This window comes from Quercus lobata, chromosome 12 (genome assembly GCF_001633185.2).
Source record: "Quercus lobata isolate SW786 chromosome 12, ValleyOak3.0 Primary Assembly, whole genome shotgun sequence".
In the NCBI taxonomy this organism is placed as follows: domain Eukaryota; kingdom Viridiplantae; phylum Streptophyta; class Magnoliopsida; order Fagales; family Fagaceae; genus Quercus; species Quercus lobata.
In genome coordinates this window covers 29365686-29375578 of record NC_044915.1, presented here as the reverse complement: position 1 = coordinate 29375578, position 9893 = coordinate 29365686, and positions in this window count along the sequence as shown.

Sequence of the window (9893 nt, the reverse complement as noted above, 5' to 3'; positions counted from 1 at the left end):
TTTTTTTTTTTTTAATCAGATTTGGGTGGGGTAGTTTGCTTCGATGGGTTTGTGTGGGTAGTGGATGGGTTTATTGTTTTGGATTTATGGTGGGTAGTTGATTGTTTTGTGGCGGATTCCAGTGGATTTGAGGTTGAGATTTGTTAAGGGGAAAATTTTGATGTTTCCAAATAGAATATTGGGTAGCCAAGCTGAAACTCGATGATGGGCCCTTGAAATAAAACCCAAAGGCTATCGGTATGGTGTAAGTCCGTCCAAGCGAGAGATAAAGGCTGCACCCTAACAAGAAGACAACAATAAAGCATAATAACACGTTAGTGTTGTTAATTTGTTATATTATTAATCCTTTTACGGCGTCATAGTTCAAATCAGTCCTTTAGCGGTACGGTATTATCTCCAGCGGTAGGGGTGAAATTATACTTAGAGTCCAACAATTAATGATCAAATAAATTTAGGAAAGTGTTTACTCCTAGGGGTCCTTGTGTGTCTTGGTCAAGGGAATTTATAGTACAAATGTGAGGGAAAAAACTAATTATTACAAATACATTAGATCCTTCATCATAATAATAATAAACAATAATTAAAGGCTCCATAATTATAAATAAAAGAGGAAAAATAGGATGGAATGAAGGGAGAGAAAGATCCCCAGCTCAGTGCAGCAAGTATTAGACTAAGATTTTGGTGAGTGTGTGCTCATAAGACATGAATGAGACAATATGGGCTGTTTTGAGTGAGTGGGATGAGGTTAACTCTAAGGTTAACGCTTTTTGTGAGTAGTGTTCTATTTGTGACTAGTTGAGAGACATTTATGGGTTGTGATTGTGTGAAAGGGGAAAAGAGTGTCTGAGATTGGATGAGTGTGGGTTAAAAATGATGAGTGGTGAGATTAAGGAAAGCTAAACCACGAGCAAAGTAGTAAACAAACCAATGGTTTCAGAGGGAGTGGCTGTCTTGGTTAATTATGGGACGTTTATAGAGTAGGAAGGTGTAAGCAAGGTGGTGAATGTTGGTGTTATGGTGACTATAGGCTGAGAAAGGTTGTGAGTGAGCTCAAGAGAAGCTTAAAGAAAGCAAATAGGGATTGAATTTCTGTAGTGTTTAGTTAATGACATAAAATTTTTAGAGAGGCTTCCCCCTCTGCTATGGGCTGAGGTGTGTGTCTTTTTTATAATGGAGCTTGAGAGAAGCATTGATTGGCAAGAATCCAAAAATGCATGACTCATCAGGGGTGACGAACCAAGGTTAAGTTTCTTGAGAATTTTTGGTCAGCAGTAAGAGTTTCACTTTAGAAGCTGCCTTGCTTCTTTGGGTAACAATGGGATTTTAGAGCTTTTTGCATTAAGTGTCAAGATTTTCAGGGCTGAGCTTAATTATTGTGTATCAAGAGTGAATCCTAATGCTGCAAAATGAGATTTGATCCCCCAAGAAGTAAGATTTCAACACCCCAAGCCAAGTGTCAAGTTCTAGTCTACTTTAGGGGGTTTCGATGGAGATCCCTTTATGCCCTCCAAACCAAATGTTCTCAAATTTTCCCTTTTAGGATTCATGGGCTTGGTCCATGAATCATGTCTTGATCGTTTTTAACATTTACAACATCAATTTGTTGAAATTTGGATAATTTGGTTTCAGCTCGCCTTCCGCTAGAGGTGCAGTATTGAGGAAGATCATGGAGTCTCTTCATCCTTTTAACTTTGGCTGATATGACAGCCCTTAGCCACTGTTCACGTCAGGTAGAGAGTGGCAGAAAATTGATGGGACAACCCTTAGTCCATTCTCAAAGGCTTGGTTCCCTTGTATGAGTTTCTAGTTGCTTTTTGGTTAGTTGCTTGTGTTTTTTGCTTGGGCTTGCTCACATGGGCTAGGTTGTGTGTACATGTTGCCATGGGCTTTCATTCCTCATGGATTTTATTAGTATATATTTTTGGGTTTTTCATAAATACTTGCAATGGGCCTTTGAGCAATTAGTTGTAATGTTTGAAACAATAGGACAAGTTTCAAAATACTTTTGTAAATACTATTTACTTTGATGAATTCCATGTTGTAATAATGTTTGTGGTTTCTAATAATCGCATCATAACTTAAATGATGAGCTTGTGGGTTTGAATGTTTACCATGAGTGTCAAAGGCGTATATTATGGATGTCGTGATGCAAATGATGTCCATGTATTTCATGGGTTTATAACAATCATAACTTTCCATGGGTTTTTACAAGATGATTGTCATGGGTTTTGAGAATAGATAATTCATAAATTCCATGAGCTTGTAATATTGTAATAATATGTTTGAGAATAATTATGATATAGTATTTTGCCAAGTATTTAATAACCTTGGGCTTTTGATAGAGTAGTGCCAAGTAGTTAGCTTGGGTTTTTAATAGTGCCAACGTAAGTTGGGCTTTTGATGTTGCCAATGAGATCATAACTTTCCATGGGCTTTTACAAGATGATTGCCATGGGTTTTGAGAATAGATAATTCATAAATTCCATGAGCTTGTAATATTGTAATAATATGTTTGAGAATAATTATGATATAGTATTTTGCCAAGTATTTAATAACCTTGGGCTTTTGATAGAGTAGTGCCAAGTAGTTAGCTTGGGTTTTTAATAGTGCCAACGTAAGTTGGGCTTTTGATGTTGCCAATGAGAATTGAGCTTTGATATTGCCAATGAAAATTGGGTTTTAAATAGTGCCAACGTAAGTTGGCCTTTTGATATTGCCAATGGGAATTGGGTTTTGATGTTGCCAATAAAAATTGGGTTTTGATATTGCCAATGAGAATTGGGCTTTAATGTTGCCAATGAAAATTGGGTTTTGATGTTGCCAATGAGAATTGGGCTTTGGATAAATAAATTGCCATGTGTTTAAATCATAGGCTTTGATCATGGATTTGAATTCCATTGATAAAATTGTTTTGCCATGGACTCGAATCATGGGCTTATATTGCCAATTATAAGTATTATTGGGCTTTAAATAGAATATAATAATAAAATTGGATAAAATATGAGTTTTGGGGCTTTTTGTGATAGTTTATATCATAACCCAATTTAGATAATGAAATATGAAGCATTTGTGATTAACATAATAATAGAGCAAAAAATATTTGAGAAAACCCAATAACTTACTAGTGGTGTTTGAAAATAAATAGGTGGTACCCAAATAAAATTAGGTGTAAAAAAAAAAAAAAAGTACCCTAACAAGATTTAGGGGCAGTCACGAGTCAACTATGAGTTTGTGATTTGGGTCAGTGGGTTGGGATTTGGGTGGGGGTGGTTGGTTGGATAAACTTTCAGTAATTGGGTGGTGGTGGTTAAGCTTCGGTGTTGGGTTGCTGCTGGGTGGTTGAGCTTATACGTTGTGGTGCTAAAGAGATAGAGACAGAGGAAGAGAGGAAATAGAGAGATGGGAAAGGAGAGAGAAAGAGTAGTTTTTTAATATTATTAATTTTGTAGTTAATATTATTTTAATAAGTTGTATCTAAAAATAGAAACTGGAATGTTGAATGAGTTGTAAAATGAGATAGTAAAATAGATAAAGTAGGTTTTTAGGGTGTAAATAAAACTTTTTTGGCATTTCGATGCTAATGCTCTAAACATGAAAAAAATAGGAAGAAGGATGCAAAAAATAGGTGAAGTTTTTGAGTCTTTTGGCTAAATATTGCAAAAAATGAGTTTATTGTTGTTATAGGCACTGTTCAAAGTTATTTAGCAAAATGAGGAGAGAGACTGAATTTCGGCAACACCGTTGACGAAATTGTAAGAAAAAGTATGAGAGAGAAGAAAGATGAGTGATGTGATTGGGAGGGAGAAAAAAATGAATTTCGGTAATGAGATTACTGAAATTCTTGTCCTGCCCAAGCTCTGCCCTTGAAGTGCCCCAGTGCATGCTAGGGGGAGTGCCTGAATGATTTACCAATTGTGGCAACCAAGTTGCCGAAATTGGAGGTAATTGAGGGGAGAGAAAATATGAATTGTGGCAACCAAGTTGCCGAAAATGGGAGGAAAAAAAAAGAGTTGTGGTTGGTGAAATCTTGGGGAGGAATAAAAAAAAAGTGCTACGTCTACAATATTTTCACAACAAATCACAAGTGGTTAGTTGTTATTAGTTCAAATTTGAATTTAACACTGAAATTACTTTTTTAACCCGACAATAACAATCAGTAACAACCTGTCACTTAGGATTTGTTGTAAAAATATTGTGGACATATCATTTCTCAACAAAAAAAAGTGGCAATTGATTTGTGGCAATGACATTGCCAAAATAAAGGGGGAAAAATTGTGAGAATGGATTTGTGGCAATGGCATTGCCGAAATAGAAGGAAAAAAAATTGTGGGAATGGATTTGTAGTAATGGCATTACTGAAATAGAAGGAAAAAAAAATCGCGGGAATGGATTTGTGGCAATGGCATTGCCGAAATAGAAGGGAAAAAAAATTGTTGCAATTGATTTGCCAAAAATTGGAGGAGAGAGAGAGAGAGAGTTGTCTGAATAAAAAAATATAGTACACATATTCTTATTCTTCAGTAGTTTTTTTTGACATGTTTTGTGTGTATGTCATGTTCTTTCATTTTGTATTGTAAAAGTACCCTGTGAGGAGTCAATCAACCAATCACCTCACCTCTTCCTCTGATTCTTATTCTATGTTTGGAATATATTCATTGATCGTTCCCAATAAAACTACCTATTGATATCACGCCTAAAATCTATCCCATAGATTCTTTTTTTGTCTTTTTATTTCTCCTCTTCATAATAAAAGGCAAGTACACCCTTGTCTTTTTATTTCTCCTCTTCGTAATAAAAGGCAATTACCCTTGCCAAAGGATTGCATCTCCTCACAAAGTTACATCCTCCGATTGTTCAGTTACTCTTTTGTTTTGCTTCAGTGTGCACAACTAAGGATTGTAAGTTTTTGGTTAATGTAAGTTTCTTTGCTTATTAACTTACAACTCTAGAAATTAACAAATATATTATTATTGTATAAACATATGCTTTGTAAATATTAGAAGCTAATACATAGTAAAATATTATGTATTGTTATAGTTAATATTATTTGTATGCCTATGATTATGATTATTGTTGTTGTTGTTGTTATTCAAATTTTAAATTAATGAATTTTTATGGTTATCTGAGTTAATTGGATTTTTGAGGAGAGAGATACGTCTTAAATACTGATTAGTGCTCAAATCTGATTTTTCCTCTTCAGATTGTGGTCCTTTGATTTCTTTCCTTATTTGAAGCTTTCAAACATGGCAAATGATCCAAGCACTCCATAAAAAGTATACATTTTAGGTGTTATCGAAACCCTAAACTATAATACACAATATATATATATATATATATATAGACATAAAATAAATAAACGTACACCCCAATCCAACTAGCAGTGATAGAAAATATCGTAGCATATCAAATTAGTACCAACTTGTTCTTTCAAATAATACAAACTAACAATATGGTCCAACTCCTAAAAAAAAAAAAAAAAAAAAAGTCCAATCAATCCATTGAAGTAGATTGAATACTTATGTTAGGTCATACATTTTGGCCACTAGGGGAGCCAGTCACAGTTCGAGTGAGGCATGTTCTTCTATTATGGCCTTCTTGCCTACAAAGACTGCACAATGGCCTTGGTTGATACTCTGCGCCTTCGTCCATTTCATTTCGAAGCCGAGTTGTTCTTGGTCAACCTTTTTCACTGTGTAGCTTGACATTAGGATACAAGACCACGAAATCAGGCTCATTCCAATATACACTGTCTGGAACCATGCGAAATCTAGGTGCATAACAGGCAATTTGTTCTTCCAAATGGTAGCAGCGGTCAATATATCACATTGTAGAGATGCCTTGATATTTACACATGGCAATGACATGTGAGCACGGAATCTTATAAACCTGCTATTTTCGACAACTACAAGTGCATTTACCTCATGACGATGATTACCCCTATATGCAGAGTTAGGGTTTATTGGTGTTTTGACTTGAAACAGACCATCTTTATGACTGAACACAGTAACTAAATGCTTTGGTGCTTTTTTTCCCATTTATTGAATTTATTTTTTGCATAGGCTGTAATGAGTTCGCCGGTAGTAACCTCTACACGTGCCTTAGTATACCAATTGGCAAAGTAGGCTACACAACAGTAGTATGTAAGTTCAACTAACGTAGTTATGGGCAAATTTCTAGCACTCTTTAGAATTTCGTTGAAGCTTTCAGACAAATTTGTGATCATTGCCCCATGACGATGTCCACCATTGTGTGCTAACGTCCACTTTTCCACTAGTATGTCCGTTAAATACTTCTCACCATTTGCACTTAATTGAGTAATTCTATCCCTGGTTATTTGATACTTTCGTAACTGATTCTCCATGCCTGCCCACATTACCATAGCCTTCAAGTTTTTATTCCCAATTTGTTAATTGAAATTGCTAGCCACATGACAAAGGCAAAAACGATGATACAAACGTGTCGATTGACATATAGTCCGTATCGCTGCCATTATACCAGGGTGACGATGATCAGATATGACACATAACCCTTCCCGATTAGTGACATTAATTTGAATACAACACAAAAACCAATACCAGCTATCATCAGTTTCCTTCTCTACAATGGCAAAGGCAAGTGGAAAAAGTCTGTTGTCACCATCCCTCGTTGATGCAATCAATAACGTACCTCTATACTTACCATATAGGAAAGTTCCATCTATACTAATCATTAGCTTACAATGTTGAAAACCTTCAATTGATGGACCAAAAGCCTAGAACACTCTCTCGAATATCGCACAGCTTGGCATAGTAGCAGGTACTATTCTCCAAATAACCTTTCTGCCTGGGTTTGAATCAGTCAAAGCTTTCGATCATTTTGGCAATAATTGGTAAGATTTGTCCTAATCACCAAACACTCTACCAATTGCCTTTTCTTTCGCCTCCCACACCTTAAAATAAGAAGGCCAATATTGGTACTTATTGTAAAGAGTCTGTTGAAGTGAAGAAATCTTTATGGTTAGATAATTTTTGATAACATCCCTCAACTCTTTCTCAATAACATGGGTGTCTAATTGCTAGTGATCTTGTGTGAGCGTGGACTCTGTACATGTGTGTAGGCCATTGTATTTTCTAACCTCAAACAACTCATGTGTAGCCCGGAAGCATGCTCGAAGATGCCAAGAACAATGTTTGCACCTTACAGACCAACATGCTGGATCTGACTCTTTTACACTAAATGTTTGGTTCCTCTTGATGTGATAGTGTTTAACAGTAGCTTGTAGTTCATCCTTATCAGAAAAAAGAAAGCCCACATAAAACTCTTAGGTAGGGTCCTAAATACTCTGAGTGGGCTTTTCAAATAGTAGGGTTGGATCAATCATATTATCTCACGTGTTCTGTGAAAAGCTTAGTGATAAAGGTTGATGGAATGCCATAGCTGGACTGCTTTCTTGATTAGGTTCATTGAGAGGCTCCTGCTCATCTCCAACATCATCAAAGACCTCGTCATCATCAAGTTGGTCATCACTATCCATGGCCTACATCCTTTTTGATAATGTATGGACCGCATTTTTAGTAGTAGCAGCTATGCGGTATGTATCATTGGGATCATTAGCAGTTCTCTGAGTGGCAGTTTGGTCATATTGAGCTTCAAACTCAAAACAAGTAGTCTTTTGTGTGACATGCTCAGTTGGATTATCATAGTCAGCATCACTGGTGTTCATTGGCCGATAAGGAACATGTTGGTCCTCAGTTGCAACATGGATATATGAAGCATAATAGTCAGCACCACCAATGTTGATTGGGGAATGAGTTGCATTTTTAAAATAATGACCAATATGAGTGGCATATGGATCATGGAAGTGCTTGCCATGTGAATAACAAAACGTTGCACTTGGTCCTTCGTTGGCATATTGAATGGGAAAAACATCTTGCTGGCTTCTTATGGGCTTTACACCCATGAATAACTTTGCACCTACAAATCCATATTGGCGGTCTAACATTTCGAATATTGCATTGACACCATTATCATTTTCTACCAAAACTTACTGGTAAGTCACAGGATGTGGATGACATTGAAAAGGAAATTTATACTAAATAGTCAGGTTTGAATCTTCTCTATTTATATGAAGCGTGGATGCTACTCCATCACATAGTTCTTCAAATGTAACATCCTGGCTTAATGGAAGCATAGAAGGAGGTGGCTCTTTGTAATAACCCCATTTTCACCATGTTTAATTATTCCGTCGGAATGGATGAGAAAAATGAACAACTTTTCTACTATCTACACTAAAACATAACAATAGTATTAATATATTAACACTACACAACCATTACAATGCAATACAAGAAGGTAATCCATTAAAAATATTCAATGTTTAAATAACTAGAGTCGAGAGAGTTCTATTAAAGAGGATTGGTTCATTGATAATTTATTACTGTCCATCATAGTAGTTAAAACTATTTTTTGTTTCCCTTTTCTTAAGTAACTTAGCATAACATTAACATTTAGAAGGAATTGTTATAGTTCTGTTAATTATTTTATGTAGCTCTTCATTTTGCTTCTTCTAAAATAAGACAAATTATATAATGTTCTCATGCATTCATACGATAATAGATAAATATTTCTAATATCGTACAATTTTCTTTATTATTATTATACCTGTAAGGGACAGATTTTGAGGCCCAAGCCCAGCAAGCGAGCGATTCTAGCCCAAAAGACCCTCAACAATGAATTTATAGAGAGTAGGTAGTAGAACTAGGTCTTGACAGAGTAAACGTAATTGTTAGTAAGCCATGCAACCATTTGAACGTGGGAATACTTCATTAAGTTTCTTGGGATAACAGTTCGTGGGGCTGTACCCTAAAGTTTCGTTTACAGAATTCCTTTCTTTCTCTCTCTTCCTTTCCTTACTTTTTGCTCTCCAGCTTCCGATCCCCTGATCATGGGGGTTTTCTTCTCTTATATAGCATCCTTCGAATGATAATGACCCTACACTTGTTGATCATCTAGGACTCTACTTGAGTGCGTGTCCCATAGGACATCCTCTCCCTTTTCTGTGAGTTGCACTGGCCAAGATAATACTGTTCTCCTGTCCTCTCCACATTAATGCGGCTGGAAAAGTAGCTTCCTTGCATTTAATGCGGCAGTTGTGGTTGCCCCCTGAACGTCTAGCATTTTCCTTTGATTTTAGATGACCTTTCACCATGTAAAGGGTGTGAATTGGACTCCCGTTTGGTGCGTCCGAGGAGGCACTCCTCCTCGGACGCCCCTTAAACAAGCCCGGCCCAACATGGTTGGGCTGGGGGTCCTCTGTCTGTATTTTCGCTTCCTATTATGGTTGGGCTTTGTACGAGTACCATGGCCCACAGTTTACTGGCGAACTTTATCCCCACAATAGCCCCTCAAAATTCCGGCTCTTCCTTCTTGATCCGAGGAGGAGAGGCGGGATTTTGATGCCTACTGGACAGTTCGTTGTGGATTCCTGCTTTACACGTGCGGGGGCGTGCCCTCACGTGCCTCATTAATGCTGCAGGCATTTATTGACCCTGGGCGAAGTAATTGCAGCTTTTGGAGTTTTACGCTCTTTTAATCCAACGGTTGGAGACCGGATCAACAGTGGACAACGTTTCATTTGCATTAGGCGGGAGCGTGTTTGTCCAACTCCCTCTGAGTATATAAGGTTTTGAAGGCGTTCATTCCTCGCTTTTGACGAACACTCCAGTGTTCAGAACATCTCAAAGCCTTCTCCTTCAGCATGTTCTTGCCTTCGCTGCCGTTCTCTTGAAGATTCCGTCGAGTTTCTTACTCGTAAGTGCGCGCTTCTTCTTCGTTACTCTTCATTAGACAAACTGCCTTCACATTGTCTAGGATTAGAGGGGATGGGTAGGCTTGAAAAAATGGTAGACTCTCCG